At 36.0% G+C, this 20,342-nt stretch overlaps 1 non-coding gene across 1 annotated transcript; it reads left to right on the plus strand.

Annotated features, from left to right (window-relative positions):
• The first annotated feature begins 18,097 nt into the window (after positions 1-18,097).
• LOC129083957 (U1 spliceosomal RNA) lies at positions 18,098-18,262 on the plus strand. The gene has a single exon (XR_008530528.1). It is a non-coding gene; the product is annotated as a U1 spliceosomal RNA (small nuclear RNA).
• Positions 18,263-20,342: the final 2,080 nt, after the last annotated feature.

Consider the following 20,342-nt stretch of genomic DNA (forward strand, 5'->3'; position numbering starts at 1 on the left):
CAAGGAGACCTCTCTGAGTTGCAGAAAAGGAAAAACAAAAACAACATCACCCCCACACACAAGATTAGTTATTCTTTCAAAAGTGCCAAAAATGTCTAAGGTTTTTTTTTCCCCTCATGTGACAGAAACCCAACAATTCCTAACACATTCATCATATGTCCAAAGAACAGAATCAATGGCCCCATTGACCTGCAAGGATTTAAGATGGTTTAGGCCAAGTAAGCTCTCATCTGCCTGGTATTTTTGAAATAGTATATAATTGACAAACTTTAGTGAAGAGAAAAGCTGTCTTTCCAGTGAAGCTTTAGATAGGATGTTGTATGGTATCATTCAGAAGTGGATTTCAGTTACAGACTCTTTAAGAATAGATTTTGAGATTACAAAGCATTACATTCTTTTTCACTCCTTTTTATTTTTCATTATCCTCTCCATTCTGTGAGAAACCCAGATGTCAATATGAAATGTCTTTTGGCCCTCATTGAAATGATTGTCATATTTGGTGGTTGCTCATATCAAAAGAAAAGAAAAATAAAGATAGATAATTGAATCTTCATTGAAAACAACTGGAGGTTTGTGACATTGCCTTGAATGGCTACCTAACAGCTGAATATTTTTAATGACTAACAAAATCATAGAGGGTGTTTGAAAGTGAATCAGTTTTTCACATAATAAAACAAGGCTGTAAAATAAATATTTCTGAAAGAACAGCTTTAAAAGGTTATACAACATGTTTTTTAATATCCCCATAAGATAATTCATAGTTTTTCAAATGCAAAAAAACATATATTTTCTCTTGCACTAATGAGAAAAAATAATACAAACACAGTTTTTTTTCTTTTCAGTTACTTCAGTGATTTAAACCATAAAATCATCTTATTATTTAAAAAATTTTCTTGTTTTTCAATTACAGCTGTCCCCATTTTTCCCCCATTGCTCTCCCTTGCCCTGCCCACCCATCCTTTCCCAGATTCAATCCTCCCTCTGTTGTCCTTGTCCATAGATCCTTCATACATATTCCTTCACTTGACCCTTCATTTTCTTTTCCTCATTTCCCCCCTCCCTCTCCCCCCTGGCCACTGTCAGTTTGTTCTTTCTTTCCAAGTCTCTGGTTCTATTTTGCTCACTTGTTTGTTTTGTTGGTTAAGTTACACTTATAGGTGGAATCATATCATCTTTGTCTTTCACCCCCTGGCTTATTTCACTTAACATAATGCTCTCCAGTTTCATCCATGCTGTTGTGAAGGGTAGGAGTTCCTTCTTTCTTTCTGCTGTATAGTATTCCATTGTGTAAATGCCCCATAGTTGTTTGATCCACTCATTTACTGATGGGCACTTAGGCTGTTTCCAGCACTTGGCTATTGTAAATAATGCTGCTATGAATGTTGGGATGCATAGGTTCTTTTGAATTGGTGTTTCAGGATTCTTAGGGTATAATCCCAGCAGTGGAATTGCCAGATCAAAAGAAAGCTCCATTTTTAGCTTTTTGAGGAAATTCCAAACTGTTTTCCACAGTGGCTGCACCAGTCTGCATTCCCACCAATGGTGTACTAGGGTTCTCTTTTCTCCACAAGCTCACCAACACTTATTGTTTGTTGATTTGTTTATGATGGCCATTCTTTTCCTGTTTGTTTTAAAGATTGTATTTATTTATTTTTAGGTAAAGTAAGGGAGGGAGAAAGAGAGGGAGAAAAACATCAATGTGTGGTTGCTTCTCTAGTGCCCCCTACTGGGGACCTGGCCCACAACTCAGGCAAGTGCTCTCACTGGGAACTGAACAAGTGACCCCTTGATTCGCAGGCCTGCACTCAATCCACTGAGCCACACCAGCTAGGGCATGATGGCCATTCTGACCAATGTGTGGGGATATTTCATGATGGTTTTAATCTGCTTCTCTCTGATGGCAAATGATGCTGAGCATGCTTTCATATGTCTATGGATCCTCTGTCCTCCTTGGAGAACTATCTGTTTGGTTCCTTTGCCCATGTTTTTTAAAATATTTTATTTATTTATTATTAAAGAGAGGGCGAGGGAAAGAGAAAGAGAGGGAGAGAAACATCAATGTGTGATTGCCCTTTGCACGCCCCGCACTGGGGATTCGGCCTGCAATCCAGCCATGTGCCCTGACAGGGAACCGAATCAGAGACCCCTTCGTTCACAAGCCAACACTCGAGCCACTGAACTGCACCAGCCAGGGCCCTTTGCCCATATTTTAATTGGATTGTTTGTCTTCCTGATGTAGAGTTGTGTGAGTTCTTTATATATTCTGGAGATCAAACCCTTGTTCAAGGTATCATTGGCAAATATATTTTCCCATATGGTGGGTTCCCTTTTCATTTTGCTGATGTTTTCTTTAGCCATGCAGGAGCTTTTTCATTTGATGTGGTCCTGTTTGTTTATTCTTTCCTTTATATCTCTTGCTCTAGGAGACATATTGGTGAAAAATGTAGCTGTCCAGGTCTCCCAACACCATTTGTTGAAGAGGCTATTTTTATTCCATTTTATGCTCCTGCCCCCTTTATCAAATTTTTTTTCTTTCAGAGTTGTCAGTGGATTTTATATAAAATTGATGCACAGGTGAAAATACAACCTCAACTTTTCTTTTGACTAAATACAAAATACCTTATTTTATTTTTAAATACTTTATTAATATTGTATTTTTTCTATTTCCATTTATCTCTCTTATACCCTCTTCTACCTCCACCCATCCTCCCCCACATGCTGCAGTCCCTACACTGTTGTCTGTGTCCAGGAGTCCTTTGCTTTTTTTGCTCCATCCCTCAACTCCCCAAAATAGTCTATATGCATGAGCTATAATGGAATATCTAATTTTATTGAGTTAAAGCATTTTTCTGTGTATTTTCCCAAATTTCACTCAAACTTTAATGACTGTCACTGTTATAGCTAAAACTCTTTAATACATTTATTTTTACATAAAATAATATTGCCATATTTATTTATTTTATTAAAGGTATATTTTTTTCCTTTTTTGAAAGAGGGGGGAGGGAGAGAGAAGCAGAGCACATTGACTTGAGAGAGAAACACTGATTGGTTGCCTCCCCGATGCACCTAAATTGGGGATGGAACCCACAACCTAGGCATGTGCCCTGACTGGGAATTGAACCAGTGACCTTTTGATTAGAAGATGATGCTCCAACCAACTGAGCCATGCTAGCCAGAGCAATATTGTCACTTTAAAATCTAGACATTTAAATACTAATGTTGAAGCATAATCTATACAATGCATAATAACAGTATTCTTTGAAGACTGATCACTAAAAGTAGTTATTATAGATGAAATTTGTGGCAGGGAAATTTATCATTAATCCAACTCTTTTTTTTCTTATAAATTAAAATTTGAGATTTTTTTTTTTTACTTTTCAAATAATATGTAAGAGATTTTTGTCAGAAGCAATTGCTGTAAATACCGCACTCCTACTAAAGTTCTGTATTCCTAACAGAAGGACAAGGTATGTTTCATGCAGATATAATACAATTCATGGGTGTTCCTGAAATTTTGTATGTGTGATAAACCTGTTTCCTTAAATTAATATATAATGTATTGCAGCTGAAAGTTTGAGGGGAAAATATTAAACATTTTTATTAGTATTTAGAGTACCCTTCTGGGTTTAAGATAGCACTTGAGGCTATGGAAGATATTTGTTCAATACTTTAAGGTTTTGCAAATGAAACAAGCATGAAATAAATACATAATTAAGTATAAATGCATTGTGATCTTCAAGAGTTGTCTACGTTAAAAAAGTTGCAGGATGACTATGGTGGTAAGGGTGTTACCTGCCCCAGTCCACCATCAGGAGGAGGCTCTCATTGTGCTGGCTGCCAGAAATGTTCGCCACTGGCAGCTCACAGCTGAGTCCCACCTCTGGAATTACCCTCTACCGCAAGGGGCTTCCTCACAAATGTGTTTGCCCTCACCTCATGCTGCATCTAGCGATTAATGTAAATACACAGTGTCAGCACCCTTGTCTCAATTCCAAACATCTCTAAAAGGCCACTTGTCATGAGCATATGCTCACAATATAGTGTTTCTTATAAGTTAGTTGGGCAACTCCTCGGCTAGCTGCCTATGAGCAATCGGTGCCAAGAAATAGACAAGAGTCACACACAGTAATTATGCTACTTACTCAGCCTTTATTGCAGGTTCATTCAAAGTGGAACATCAACACGCATTAATATCCTACTTACATTCTAGCAATCATAGAGAAATATAATACAAACACAACAATCAATGGGAAATAATGAACCTGAGTCCCACAGTCTCAGTCTGCAGGTCTGGGAGAGAGCACAGTGGGCAAAGGAGTCATCAGCATCTTGCAAGGAAGGACCTCTGGAGTCAAGTGGGTGGCATGACAAACAAAGTCCTTGGTCCAGCAAGGCAGAGTATCTGGCAGCTGATGCCAAGGGAGATAAGCATGGCATAGAGCAACACTCTGGTGTGTGGAGCTCAAGTGTCTCAGCAGTAGTCTGGAGCCTGCCTCAGTTATACCTTGAGAGTTGTGTGCTCTACCCTTCTGGGTCTCTTGATAAGTGTCTTGGCACCTCTGATGGCAAGTGGGGAATTTGCCCAGGATCCTATGGGTGGTACATAGCTGTTATGCTCACATGTGCAGATATCTTAGATGTGTCTTCTTGTCAGATGTGTCTAGTGTGACCATAGGTAGTTTCCCTCTTAAACTAAAGTGCAGAGGCTGACTTGCAGCCATCTTGGTTGACATGAGGAACTCCATTTTGTTTTATATACTTTATGCTACCTTGATTGGACCAATGTCATTTTATTGGTCCTGCTCTCCACACCACCTCAGTTTCAGTGCTCCCCATTGGATCAGATAAAGCCATTGTTATTACCTCCTTAATTTGCCCAATACTGCTGCCCTTATTTCATCACTGAGGACTGTGTGAGAACAAGCCTTAATAAACATTTTACATCCACACAGATCTTAGTCTCACGGTCTGGTTTCCAGAAACCTGATTTAACAGAGAAACCTTCGTTTGAACTTGAGTGACTCGAGTGATAGGCTACATTTGAATGATTAGGAAGTGCCCTAGCCCGGTGTGGTATGATATACAGAAAACAGGGTGAAAAAGTGGAAGTGATTTGTTATGTTTGTAAGATGATGAAGAAACTCTGGTCTGACAACCTGAGGGATTTTCAGAGCATTATTTGAAATGAGAATGGAGAAGATGGATGTCAGTAGAGTGTGAAAAGCATTAAAAGCCATGTAAAGGATTTGGATTTTATTGAGTAGATGTTTGCAAGTCACTTTAAGACTAGAATAAAAATGCAAAGTTTAAGGGAGCACAGATATGCAGTACAGAATAGAATCAAGAATGACACCACCTACCCAAGCCTTAGAGAATGAAGTCCTCATAGGCAGCCACAGAAAGGATAAATAAATCTCTCTCTTTCCTGCCCCTTCTTGGGGTGTGTGTGTGTGTGTGTGTGTGTGTGTGTGTGTGTGTGTTGTGGTAAAAGAAAAAAATCTTTCATTTGCTTTGTAAGGAAACACTGGGCATTTATGAATATATCTTTTGACAACTCCAATGTTATGAATTGTTTTGACAGATCTACCATCAAAAAGATAAATTATCTGGTATATTTTTCCTTCCATTATACATTTTCTATTTTTATCTTGTGGAGATACTAATGAAAACTAAAACAAACATGGGGAAACAGCCAGAGAAATAAATAGGATAATCAAAGGAACTGGATAATGGTACATAAATTAATGATTGACTACTGGCATAACCGAGAGTTAATTGTTTTTCTTTAATTCATCTTGAACTCTGTGTTCAAATCATCTCCCTAGGATACAAGCAGAGAAGAAAACACCCAACTGAAATAGTAGCTTTTCTATAATTGAATTACTTCTTCACCATACCTCAGAAAAGACACTAGGCTCTTACCACATATCTTGCTCCCCAGAACTGTTTTCAATATTGTTCTTTCCCATTAGAAGCAGTTTGAGTTTGTCATTGAATATGACAGAAACCCATCATTTTTCAGTGAGTTAGCAGATGTATCAACAGATTATCATTAATAGCCAAATAAAAATATGAGAAACAACTTCCTGAAAATCTCATCATTGTTCTCAGGTCCTGTAGATATGTCTATTATGTATTTACAATTTCTTCAAAGATGGGAAGATACACATTTCAGATTATATTTCCTCATATATAGATGAAAAATCAATTAAGACAGTCAATATTGCCCTGGCTGATGTGGATCAGTGGATTGATCCGGCCTGAAAACCAAAAGGTTGCTGGTTGGATTCCCAGTCAGGACAAATGCCTGGGTTGCTGGCCAGGTCCTCGGTTGGGGGAATGCAAGAGGCAACCAATAAATGTTTCTCTCACACATCAACGTTCCTTTCCCTCTTTTTCTTCCTCCCTTTCCATCTCTTTAAAAATAAATAAAATCTTTAAAAAAAGACAGTCAATATTATTTAAAATCACAAATAATATATTATTTCTTTAGAACAAAACTGAGGGTAACCTAAAAGACTCAAACAGCACTTTACTGATGCTATCTTAGGTTATCAAGAAGCCCATGGGATGAATAAAATATATATGTGCAGGCTCTTCAGATTTTTTTTTCTTCCTAATAAAGTAGTCATCAAATGCGTTGGTTTAAAGATGTCATTGCAATAGCTTTTGAACATAAATGGTTCATCTTCATTTTGAATTTACCTTCTTAAATATTCCAATATAAATCCAAAACCTAAATGCCTTCAAGTAATGAGTAAAAGTAGAATAGAATACTTACTTATAACTTCTACATGACATTAAATTTTCATCAACTTAACTTAGTAGTTATAAATGTGGTTCTGAGTCTCCTCTTTTTCAGAAATTCTGCTTTATTATATAAATCTTGATTTCTGACAAAATCCTTATTAAAAATGTAAATAAGTAAACAAAACCTTATTCAAAAATTTAAAAGCACAGGCTTTTTTTTTCTTGCAAGTTGTTCACTCTTACCAGTATTATCAAATAGCAATGATGTTGCACCATGCCTAGTATAATGCAGGCATTTAATTCTGAACAATAATATACTTGTTGCTCTTTCCACCTAGTTCTCTTGGTGGTGGAAGTTAGGCTCTTCCATGAGATCCCTAGGAAAGAATTCCAAGGACTGATGTGCTGGATATTGCGGCGTGGCATAGTTTATGCTGGTGGGAATAGAAGCTTCCCCGTGCGTTTCCAATGTCCCATCTCTATGTGTTCCACCCTGGAAAAAGTCCAACTGTGTCCTCAGCAAGGCCAAGACAAAAGCTAGTGGCCAGAGTTTTTGCTTTATATGAAAGCTTAGTGCTATGGAGCTCAGCGGCCTCGGTCCCCACCCATGCAGCTTAGTTTTCTCCCAGCTACTTTGGTGGCAGAGCCCATATTGCTGTCAGCCATGCAGTTGCTAAGGCCACGTGGCTATAGAGAAAATGCATGAGCAAATGGAATGAGAGTGTTACCTGTTGGGCAAGAGGGAAATAGAGAGAGAGAGAGAGAGACGGACAGACATTCTTGTTTCCCTCAGACTATATGTACTTGGATTTAGGATGGATCAGGTGCTTTTTCAAAAGAACCAATCAACTTGCCAAGCTTTCACAGGATCCTGCACCTCTCCTTGAGGTCCCCAAACTCTGGTGCCAGAGAAGGAAGGGAGAGGTGTTTATCCGCTTGGTGTAGAAATGCTGTAATCTCCTGGAGTATGAAGCTACAGCTTCCGGCTGAAGCGAACATCCTCATGCTTCCCATTTTATTAAGCTCAATATCTGGTCCTCTTTGCTCCCCTTTTCTAGCTAAATACTAACAGTAACAGTTTTCTAAATCTGGTTCAAGTTGATTTTTGCAATAAAGCAAAGGGTACTGTGTCTGTATTTTCCTCTTCTTTTAGTTTCTTATCACAACTGTACAAATTAATTTGAACAAAATAACAATAGGACATGTTGTATAATATAAAAATTACTCAGAGATCTGATATTGCTTTGGTCACACTGGTGCTGTAACTCCATTCTGGCAACTATTTGAAGATTCCACTTTGATTATTGGAAATAGTTGGGCAATCAGGCCCTGAAAATTCCTCCAAAACTCTTTTTATATTAGCTCCTCCCCTACTAATGATCTATGCAGGATTTATTCAAAAAAGTCGAAGGAAATTACAGAATTTTAAAAATAACTTGCCACAGAAGAAAGGGAAAATGATTCTTTTTGAAGTCTAAGTCAAGGCAATGAAGTTTATTAGATGGAATAGGCGACAGCGATTTTCTTTAATCTAGGTCATTTTGATTATGCTACTGAATAATTTCCCATCACAGAGAGCTTATCAAAAAAACAAAAACAGTAATAAAAGTGCCAGAATTATTTTTGTTTTACATAATTAAAAGAAATTCTATACTCAGAAAGGAATTACATAGTAGAATAAAATTATGTAGGGTCAGGAAACAAATTGTTTACTTAGACAATTACAGCAGATAATTTTCTTTGAGAAAAATCAGTGTTTTTTTAGGTGTTCAGGAATTATTTCAATCCAAGTGTCATCGGCTTAATTTTGGAAATACAATTTTTGTCTTAATTTCACTCTTTGTGATTGGGCTAATTGTTTCAAAGCTACTGTAACTTAAGTGGACAATGTCATATGGCCAGTTTTTATTTCGTAATTTAATATGCAAAGAAAGCATAATGAAATAGAAGTTCAACCACTGTTGTAGGCCATTTTCGGGTATGACATTTTAACAATGAGTATAAATAATAACAGAAATGAAGATTATTATTGTTCACAGGACATTTTCTATGTTTAAAATGCAGTATGAAGCATACTTTTACATTGTATACAGTCATTCACCTCGTTTTACATGGTAATCCCAAATAGCTTTGTGTCTTGGAAATTCTTTTAAGACTTACCTGAAATTTCCTTCTTGCAGTCATTTCCTTGAACTTAACAATAAAGATATAGAAACATTTATAAAATTTCTTATTTAATTTTAACTGTGATTTTGTGGAACAGATCTGTAGTTTACATGTGTGATAACCAGAAAGTCATATCTTGGTTGCTCCTGATTCTACTGATGTTAGTTGATGGAATTGTGGCAAATTATTGAACATTTATAGATCTTGAATATGAAAACAAAGTGAACATTAAGGTAGTTTGAAGTTTAGAAGTTGTTTTTTTTCTTTTTTGTTCTAAAACTTGGAAATATATGGTCTTCAGTCACTAGTAATAGCTCTGAAAATATGTAGTTCAAGCCAGGTAAGTTTCTTTGAGTTTCTAGGGGAAAGATTGTAGGAGGAGAGTGATGCCTCACTGTCAGAGATTGTATCACATTAGCTTGAGAAAGTAAGCAAAGGAAAATTATGTGGGAAATAGTGCCAGAGATAAATATCTAATAATTCTACCAACTTCATGTAAGGTTAGGTGGTAGGCACCTGACACCACACATGCCCTAAGAGGCAGCGCAACACAGCTTCAAGTTGTCTTTCTCTAGGGAGCTGTGGTCACTAATTGCAACCTCTCTGCCATCTTAGCAGCACAAGGTTTTCTTCTCTGCCATCTCAATTCAAGTTTGGGTAATGAAAGGCTTATCAAATACAGAATGTGTTTCTAAGACAACCCTGTCTTAAGGCTGCTGCAGTTATTAGCAGCCATCAAAATATTACTTGGCTTGTATTTACAAGTCTAAAATATCAGTGGCAGAGAACAGTTACCACTAGCTTCAAAACAATTCTTCCTTGATTTCCTAAGAGAGAAATGCTGTCCATAAATGCATTACACTGAATATATTCAATTTAATTCATTCACAGACTCAAAGAGTATCCCTTCATGGCCAATGCAATCTATTGTGAGCCATGAAGATTTCTTCACAAAAATACAGCTTGCTGCCAAAGTATCAGTGTTTAAGTCATTGTGGGATGGTTTTGGAGATATGTAATTTAATTTGGAGAGATTCTTTTGAAAGAAATTGTTTTTTGAAATGACTCTTCAACACAAAGGATTGTTCACATCAGTTCTTTTCTGAAGAATTCTTTGACTTGTCTTATTTGTTTCATGATGCTAATAAGTTGTAGATAGATCTATGAATCAGTTTTTCAATAACAAGACTACTGAAGCTTCAGATTTAGCTTTCTTTACACACTGGATATGTAATAGGTTTACCAAATAAACTGCAGAAATGCTTTAAAGGTACCTAAATATTGTTTATTCAGAAGAGTAGATAATAGAAATAAATTGTTTAACTTCAGACTAAATCATAGGAAATCTCATGTTCATCCTCTTATTAAATAACTGAATCAACTGAAGAATAGCCTAATATATTAAGAGGGTTTTATACTGAAGATATGCAATAGAAATATTTTTAATTGGTGAAAATAATTTTCTTTAGTGTAGGATATTTTTATGGAATTATAGTCAAGATTTCACAAGTGTTTCTTCAATTTATGATTTCTTTATAATTTCTCATGAGTAAGAAACTAACCAGTATTCATTTGAGAGAGAAGGGTGTAGGAAAAAAAGAGGCCACATGCTAAACCTGACAAGCCCAGGAAAGGACTGCATATTAGGCCTTACACACTTGGAGACCTAAAGTAGCCACACAGGATAGTATGAAAGTAGAAATTTCTAGCTAAAAGCAAGTCATAGTGGATAGTCATGACGTAGGTCAGTATCTTTCTTTACAAAGGTGAATCTTTGACTTAACTGACCCTGTCTATTGTCTTTTGGAATATGGGGTAATATTCTTTTTCCATACCCCTCAGGACTCAATCTCTCACCAGAGCAGGAAACCACAGAGTCCCTCATTGTTATTGTGTAGATTAATTGTTAAACTATCTTATACCCACCTATGTGAAAGACGTATGTATCTATTTCTTTAACTTTTTATCCAATCCCAGAGATTTCCTTTCTTTGCTTTCTCCCATCTCTCTAATTCATCACCTATGAATTTCATGTAACCTCCCTACATCTTCCCCTTTGATTTTAATGTGTAAAATAAGTGGCAAAACTGAATTTTTCAGAGCATTTTTTAAATCTGTTGAGGTGTTGCTTACCAACAAATGTCAGTATGGTTCAAATAAACTCATAAAAATTCTCTACAGACATATGTTTCCTATGTTGACAGGGGAAAATAACTTTTAATCTTGAATTAAGTACTTGGGAAAGTGAAAATTGATACAGAATATTTGCTCTTAGGAGCAAAAGGTACAAAAATGTTTTGAATTATTTTATTACAAACAAAGACATGATCAACATTCTTATCCTACAGAGTAGAGAAAAATGCTGCACTGAAAAGATTTATCTTACACTTAAGGTCATGACTACCCAGTATTGGTCATATATGTCATTTTTAAAGAGTCAAAGGAGCTAATTTATAAATTATAAAACTGAACTTCTTGAAAAAATCTTCCATTGCCGCCTAAATTGACATCTATGAAAAATTCTTCAGAATGATAACAACTCATAATCCAACCTGAATCTATGAATTTGTTTTTCCTAGGAGTATAAAAAATAACTAATAAGTATTCATAATTAATTACTTTAAAATAATATAGTGGGTATTTATTATTTGTTACTGCTAAGCAAATTATTATCTTCTTATACAAGCACCAAGATTTCCCTTTGTAGAACTACTCTTTCCTCTTGATAAGCAATTCTCTTTAGGTGAGGTTGAGACTAATTGGTCATGCTATGAGTGGACATAAGTATTACATCTCCCTACCCACCAAGATTATCTTGTGGTAGGCAGCTGGACAGGCATGAGCAGAGCAAAGATGCTGGGCCAGGTACAGAAGGTCACTAGAGCAGAAAGCCTCGGATGCCTATAAATAGGCAAAACTGTGAAAACAAGGACCTCACCCACAGGGTAACCCTTCCTCCACCAGCATAACATTGATCATGTAGTTCAGACCCTCTCCTGACTTTTCCTCCCCTGGCATGTTCCTAGTCACACAGGTTAGACTCCCTTAGATGGGGAATGGACAATGGGAGCCAGAGAATAGCCCTTAAACATTAAGCCCCCAAGACAATGAGTTTCTCACCTGCATCAAATGCAACCAGACCTCAGTTGTGTTCCAGCTGCAAGCCCAAAAAATCATCAAAACCAGACAAGCCATGCCATGGCTGAAATCAGGATCAACTGAATTGACTAATGACTCCCTGCCCTGGGGCTGATCAATCAATGGAGACCATGACCCTGAAGGACACACCTAAAAGCTGATGAATACTCTATTGGTATCCTCTGCTGAAACCTCCAAATAAATGCCTTAAGAAATAGGACCCAGTGTGGCTTTCTCTATGAAACCTACCCATGGCATCCCCTACCCCTTGTCTCCAGGCATATTTTCCTTACCTTTTTCTTTCTCCTAAGCTCCTTGGGCTTTTCTTTTGCCTCTGTAACTTGTTCCTAAACCTGTTCCTTTTATGCTCATTTCTCCCTACTACTCTGTGGTTTTCTAAGTAAACTTTCTCTTATTGTTTGAGTATTGCCTCTGAATTCTTTCTTAGCCAGAACTCACGTACCAAGATTGGTGAACCAAGGTATAGCCTGGCTTCACTAGTCTAACACCTGGTACATTTGACAGTTTCAGGGATGGGCATGTGACTTAAATTCTGTCCACTAAATGCAAATAGTATTGGCTCTATTAATTGTACTATGAATTTCAGAAAGAAATCTCTTTTTCCACTTGGTTTGTCACTTGGAGTTTCTGCAAACTATCTGATCACTAATTATGAGAAATCTGGGAATAAAAGCAAAATACCAGAAAGCCAACTCAGATATAAAAGAGACAGATTTATGATAATGACATCTGATCACCAATATCCTTTTCACTTTTTTAAATTTTGTCAGTTACCAGTTACATTTAATATTATTTTGTATTAGTTTCAGGGCTTCTGTAGTGGTTAGACAATCATATACTTTATAAAGTGTTTTCCCCTGATATTTCCAGTGCCCAAGTGGCACCATATATAGTTATTACAATGCTATTAACTTTATTCTCTATGCTGTACTTTACATCCTTGTGACTGTTTTGTAACTACCAGTCTGTACTTTTATGTTTGAAGCTAGTTTGAAAACAGCATTAGTATCTTTTTGCTTGTGCCAGCTTATATTGGTCTTCTGTAATGTGAAATTTAGAGTCTTGACCCAGAGAAATTACTGATAATTAGAAAGATAAAATAATATTGTTATGAAATAATCTTAAGTCATTAAGAAAAAAAGTACTCATTTCATATATGTGACACCTGTGGTCTTAAGGTGTGTGTGGTAGATGTGGCTGATAGACTCACACTGTCCTTTTTAATCCATTTGTAGAATGACTTACTACAGTCTCATTCTCAATGTATTTAAGAATCTAAGATAATCTAGTTAAAATGCAGATTCTGACTCAATAGAATTGGGGTAGGACTTGAGGTTTTACAGTTCTAACAAGTGATGTAGAGATCACTGTGCATCATTTTTACAGCACTGAAGTATATTCAACTATAAAAAGTCACTGCATGCTAGTGGTCAGAAATCCAAAGAATACATTCTGCAGAGTGCTTTGCAACTTGGGTTTGGATTGTGGCTCAGTTTCCATTAAGCAGACATACAGCAGGAAATTTGGAATTTATGGGGTGAGAACATTTCTTTTCTTTAGCTGATCTTTGCGTTAGCAAATTTTATCATGGTGTGGAGCAATCTTTTTGTTGTTAAGGATCATGGCTGAAGAAGTATGGTTTTGGACTCAATAGTTTTGAAGGTAGCTTTCTGGTTCCTGGGTAACAACTTGGTAGCAGGGACAATTTGGTTTGCAAGCTAACAGTTGGAGTGGCAAGTTCCTCATTCTTCGTATTTCTTCTACTGTTAATTAGAGCAGATCTCTTAAGATAAGTTCTGGTCAATTATTCTGGGAGTCTTTCCTGAGGGCAGAGCCTGGAGCTTTCTTCTCCAGTCCTTATATAATCTGGAAACCCAGTAATTTTCCATGTTCAGTTGTTTTCAGTATAAACAAACAAAATATTTGTTACATGTCAAGTTAAAAAGTACAAGTTAAGTACCTTTCTCAGTATAAATAAAAAAGAAGGAAACATGACAAAATGGAAGGACAAGAGGAATACTTGTTTTTAAAATTTTTATTGTATTTTTCCATTATTCTTTGCCCTCCCTATATCCTCTGCCACCTCCTTTTACCCCACATCCCCCAATCACCACACCGTTGTCCTCTGTGTCCATGAGTTCTTTCTTTCTCTCTCTCTCTTTTTTTGTTTTTTGCTCAATCCCTCCACCTTCCCTAACCACCTCTACCACTGATCCCTATCTATGAATTTGTTTCTATTTTGCTTGCTAGTTCAGTTTGTTCATTAGATTCCACATATGAATGAACTCATATAGTAATTGTTTTTCTGTGACTGGCTTTTTTCACTTAGCATAATATTCTCGTTTTAACCATGTTGGAAAAGGTAATTTTTTCCTCTTATATGGTCAAGTAGTATTTCATTGTGTAAATGTATCATAGCTGTTTTATCCACTCATCTACTGATGGACACTTGTATTTGCAATATGGTAACATGAGCTCCTGAGGACTGAGCATTCGCCTTCTTACGGGCTTCTTATCCCTTTCCCGCGAGTATGACCAGGCAACATATGAGGCAGCATGGTATAATGAAGGGCAGGAATATTATATGGTATTCAAGAGATCTAGATTCTTGTCCCAGTTTAGCAGTTACAAATGTCTATGAAGACAAGGAAAGTGTTCTTGTCTGGGAACTTTAAATAGGCAGATACGATGCAACCTTTTGCAAGAATGAATGCCTAGTATTGATAGATCTAATGATTTTTTCAAGAAAATACAGATTAATATTACCTTGAATTTAAATGTTTACAATTATTGTTTTACCAAATCGTGTTAGGTAAATAGAATATATTTCCCAGAATACATCCACAATCACGTGGAAACTTCATTGTTAATTCTGGAATTACTACTTCACAAGCTTGAGCCTCAGTACATTTCTATATATTTCATGTAAATGAAGTCTAGTGTACAGGAAGAAATCAACAAAGGATATCTATATTCTCTATTCTACTTCTTGGAAATATGGGATATCTCTAAAAGGATAAGGGGCACATCATTTACAATTAGTCAAGTTATATAAATGTGAAGCATTAGTTTTAATGAAAGCTCGATGTTATAAGGAAAATCAATGTCAGTAAGACCATAAAGCTAGATGCAGAACTACTCCAAAAAGATTTGTGTTTTCTTTGATTTGTAAAGCAAAGACCGAAAACTCTCCTCTGATGAGTAGCACTTGGATTTGGTTTTTTTAAAGTCCCTACTTTATTTTCTTTTGGTCACACATGCTTTAAAATACATCCACACACTTGCAAAAAAACCAAACCTCATGAGTCAGAAAGGCATAGGGCATAAACCAAGGAGCTTATAGGCATGAAAGAATACCCTAAGCTTCAGAATAAACAAAACCAAACAAATATTGCAAAATTCTTATTCAAAACACAAACATATTTTATTTTAAAGGAATTTAAGATTTTTGTTGTTTTGTTTTTGTACATTGTTATTCTCCTATGATCAAGAACATCATAAATAGTGTTTAATCTTATAAGCCATGGAATTGTAGTGTATACTCAGTAGTGAATAGGCAGTGCATGAATTAAAGCTTTATCCAAAATTAATGTACAATTAACCTAGTTTACTCATTGAGATTAATTACTGATAAAAAAATTAGTCCATCACATGCTTAATTTAATTGCATTATAAAAATCATGGCAAAGATGAAATTAACCTGAGTGCTCATCCTTCAGAAAAAAAGGGGGAAAGATGAGTATTAATCATTGAGATTAGGATCAGGAGGCTGAATTAAAAAAATAGTATTTTTCAAAAATGAGTCATTTCAGTTTTATTTCAATAACATCAATCATATAACCAAGAAAAAAAAAGAATTAAAATAGAGATACCAGAGATGTGTTTGAATACACATTTCCAGTCTTAAATAAAAATAAATTTGTATTTTCATAAGTTTTATGACAAAACTAGGAATTTCCTGTTTTATTCTCTTTACTTCAATTTTTCCCCGATCAATGATGTAGAATTCAACTAGTTTATTATTCCTCAACAAATACTACTTTTTAATTTAATGCCTTTAATTTTTTCAATGATTGGACTATTTACCTTTTGAGATTTATTATACCAAAATATTACAGTTGTTTACTTTCAAATCAATTGTATAGAAACAGTTATACATGCACTTATATGCTCTATGAACATATACATTCTCTATAACACATATATAACAGTTTTGAGCTTTATAAGGTTGGGAATTAATGCTCCATAGTAAGTTCCATTTGTTTATATTTTCTTTTTAATAATTTTTATTGTTATTTTATTGCAGTTGTCTCAATTTTTTCCCCTTTGCACTCTTCCGCTCATGTAGTTTGTGAATATGGAGCATATGTGCTGGATGGTGAAGTGAAGATTAAGACAAGAGTGGAACCTCAGGGGCGAAAGACAAATACTATATGATCTCACCTATAAGTGGAACCTAACCAACAGTACAAAGATGCAAGGAAAATAAGACCAGCAACACTGAAAGGAAAAGAAATCAACGGAGACAAGAGGGAAGGAGGGAGGGGGGGGGCGGGGAAAAGGAAGGGAAGGGGAAAGTCAAGGAACATATAGCAAGGTCTCATGGACAAAACCAAAGGGGAAGAGCTGAGGGAGGGAAGGTGGGAGGGTGCAAGGGAAAGTGGTGGGGGGGTAGGCAGAGACAGATGTATTTGAAAAAATAAATTAAAAAAAGAAAAAGAGTGGAACCTCAGTTCTCAAGCATAATTCACTCTGGAAAACTATTTGAGAAGCAATTTATTCAAAAACAGAATTTCCTTTGTTGTTAACTGAGAGATGCACAACTGATCATACAGGTATCAGAACAAGAGTTGTCCAGTAGAGAAACCAGAGTTGGAAATTTTCCTGGACAACCGAGACATTGTTTCCATGAGCAACTTGGTGGAGAACTAAAGTATTGGAGAATCGAGGCATTTGAGAAACAAGGTTTGACTGTATTTCTTTAATTTATTTTAACATGCAAGTGGTGTAGGCATATTTGTCTGCTGATAGGAAGACACTATCAAGTGAGAGACGGAGACATGAGAAAGTGGACGTTATAAGACTCCACAGAAATAAAATAAGAAAATCTACTTAAAAAGTAAAGTAATGTGTGGACTCCACTACTTATATGTTTCTTATATGCACTTATGAATGTTAAAATATATGTAGAAAACAAATAGAAATGCATTTTATATAATAAAATATGTACAAAATAAAATGTTCTTATATTTCTATTACATGAGAGAAGGGCATCCTTAAATATTAAGATAGCCCATAGTAATGATGATCACCTCCATATGAGATATATGGAAACAGAACAACTGAGGAAATAACATGTTCATAAATTTATTCTTAAACATATTCAGCATCTTATGATCATTAAGTACAATTGTAGAGATTTCTCTCACAGTATTTCAAACATTATTTTTCTAGTTGTATAATAAAGATAACTTTATTATACATTATTTCTCTTTTTTTCTCCCTTCTGCCAATTCACTGATTGGATACTAGTAAATAAAATGGATAAAGCTTTCCTTCTTTTGCATTTTATATGATTAAATCATACAATAGGTAGTCTTTTGTGATAGATGACTTTTCCTTATGATGATGTTTTCAAGGTTCATGCATGTTGTACCATGTGCATAATTATTTTATATGTTGCTGGATTCCCTTTACTAGTATTTTGTTGTACATTTTGCATCTATATTCATAAGAGACTTTGTCTTTAATTTTCTTTGTTTAGTTTTGATATCAGACCTCTGAAAATGACTTCAACAATGCCTCCTCCTCCTCTGCTACCTTTTTTCTCTAGCTGTCTATGATAAACTTCTTAGATGGTCTATAATTTAACTCGTTGTTCTCATGGAGCTAACAGCTTCATCTTAATTCCTCATCACCAAATATCCATTGTTTTCTAACGCACCTTTATTCTTGAACTTTCACTCTGATCCAAATAAAGTCAATGACTTTAGAGAAAGCTTTGAAACTTGATGCTCTTCCTGTACTTACCTGGAAGGGGAGATACCATGATCAGGAAGGTGGTTTTCCCAGGGTGAGGCTTATCCTCTGCACTCTGCATAGGCTGACCCCAGTGACTTCCCCAAATGTGGGAAACTAGACTGCATTAATCTGTGGTAGTGGGGGTCCGTGGTCGTGCTCTCCCTTGAAACAAAACCCTTTATGTTCTAACAGCCATCCTCTCACCCTGGACAAACTCTGATATTGCTCTGGAGGTAGGGAAGGAACAGTGTCCTGACCTGCTTCTATTTGAGTGACATCTCTGACTCAAATTGAGGGAGGGAGCAGGCTAGGATTTTGGCCTTTGGTTTCTTGGCTCACCTCTCCTGGTGTGGAACCTCCACACTACGAGCAAGCTGAAGTGAGGCGGTTCGAGGCTCTAGTGTTCTCAGCCTTCCATGCCTGGCTTAGGGCTGCTGCTCTGTGAATGAGTCTATGTGAAAAAGAGAATACCAGACATCTCAGCTATTCTCTTCTGGGATCAAGCTGCTGCTAAGTATAGCTCAACAAAATGAGTAATGCTGGTGGCCTGCATCTTCTGTCAAGATATCATAGCCTCTAGCTGCGGAAGGAGGTTGCCTTGTATGTTTTACTGGCCTGGGGTATATCTTCCATCATATTAAACTGGGGGGAAAGGAGGGATCAGGTCATGACTTCAGTATCAAAATCTATTGCTGTTATTACAAAGATTTAGCAGTTTTTTATTTCTCTTAATTTTCTGTGTGACCTTGGGATGATTTCTGATAACTGAAGAACTGAGGTTTTTTAAAGAATTATTTTCACTAGTTACAGTTGTTTAATTGAGAACAGGGTCCAAGTAGTTTCTTATGCTATCATTCTGAATGTTGTCTCTTTAAAGTGTATTTCTAGCAACTATATCAAAAGAATACATTATATATGTATCCATTATATATACATAATATATAATATATAGTGACAGTTTTCAGAATATATTGTAGAATCTTCACAATTAAATAATATTAGGGATATTATTTAATATTAGGGATAAAGGATAAAGTAGAATTGTGTAACATGCATTAAATTACTGAAAATAAATTTATTTTTAAACATTGGGGCCAAATTTATCCTACTTTTCATTTTTCTTTATTTTTATTATTTGGTATGATATTAAAGATCAATTACAACAATGTTTAGAGTATTGATGCCAATATTATGTTTTTTAAATGTTGAGAGACAACTTCAGTCATTTTAGTATAATATACTTATGGAATACTTAGTATTTTGATGGAACCAATTTGTGTGCTAGAAATAAAATGATGAAAAAGAAAGCATAGTGTTTGACCCTCTAAGATTATATTATAGGAGAGTTGACTGGGAAGCAAAATAGACAGTAATATTTTGAAAACAAATAAATAAGATAGTGATGAGTGTTAAGTAACGGAATGAAAACAGATTAGTAAAGGATGAAACTTGAGCTATGTGGTCAGGGAAGTACTCATTGAAGAGGCTGTATTTGAGGTGGCAGGAGGCAGCACATATAGATGTGATAAGAGCATTATAGGCTGAGGCAACAAGTGGAAAGTCCTGATGTGAGAACTGCCTTGGAGGTTCCTCTGAACAGAAAGAATGTCAACGAGGTGGAAAGTTAGTGAAAGTGGCTGAATATAGAAGGGGGGAATATCAGAGAGTGAGGCAGAAGCCAGATAGTGTAGTGGGACAACTGGAAATCTCAAGGTGGGTTTGAGAAGGAGAGAGACCTATGGCAGCAGGGAAGGAAATAAGTGCAGAATAAAGTGCAGATTAAGTGCATAAATAGAGAAATTTGAGGAAGATTCTTGCCTACTTTCCTGTTCTCCCTTTTGAGTGGGACTTAACAATAAATGTAACAAATGGCAAGAAAGGAATTAAGAGTTGGAAAGATTGTTACAAACTTTAAACAGTTGATAATGGAATTGTGTGTCTTATAAACCTGGCTGAAGTTGGAAAGTGTTGATCTGTGAAAACTCCCATCAGCTCGTCTATGCAAAATGCTCCAGCAGCAGAAAATACACTTGGCAAAAAATACACTTGGATTGATCTGAGAATAAGAATATTAATGGGAGGGATATGAGAAGCATAAAAGGAACAGAGAAAAATAGGCCATTGACAAGGTTGTGGACAAATAGGAAGCTGAAAATACAGATAGGGTAGGAAAGAAAGTAAATAAAGAATGTCTCTGAACTTGTGAATTACACAAGAGATTTTCAGTGGTTTTGTTTTGTTTGCTT

This window comes from Pteronotus mesoamericanus, unplaced genomic scaffold (genome assembly GCF_021234165.1).
Source record: "Pteronotus mesoamericanus isolate MK-2021 breed Mesoamerican mustached bat unplaced genomic scaffold, CSHL_Meso_final scaffold_167, whole genome shotgun sequence".
Lineage (NCBI taxonomy): Eukaryota > Metazoa > Chordata > Mammalia > Chiroptera > Mormoopidae > Pteronotus > Pteronotus mesoamericanus.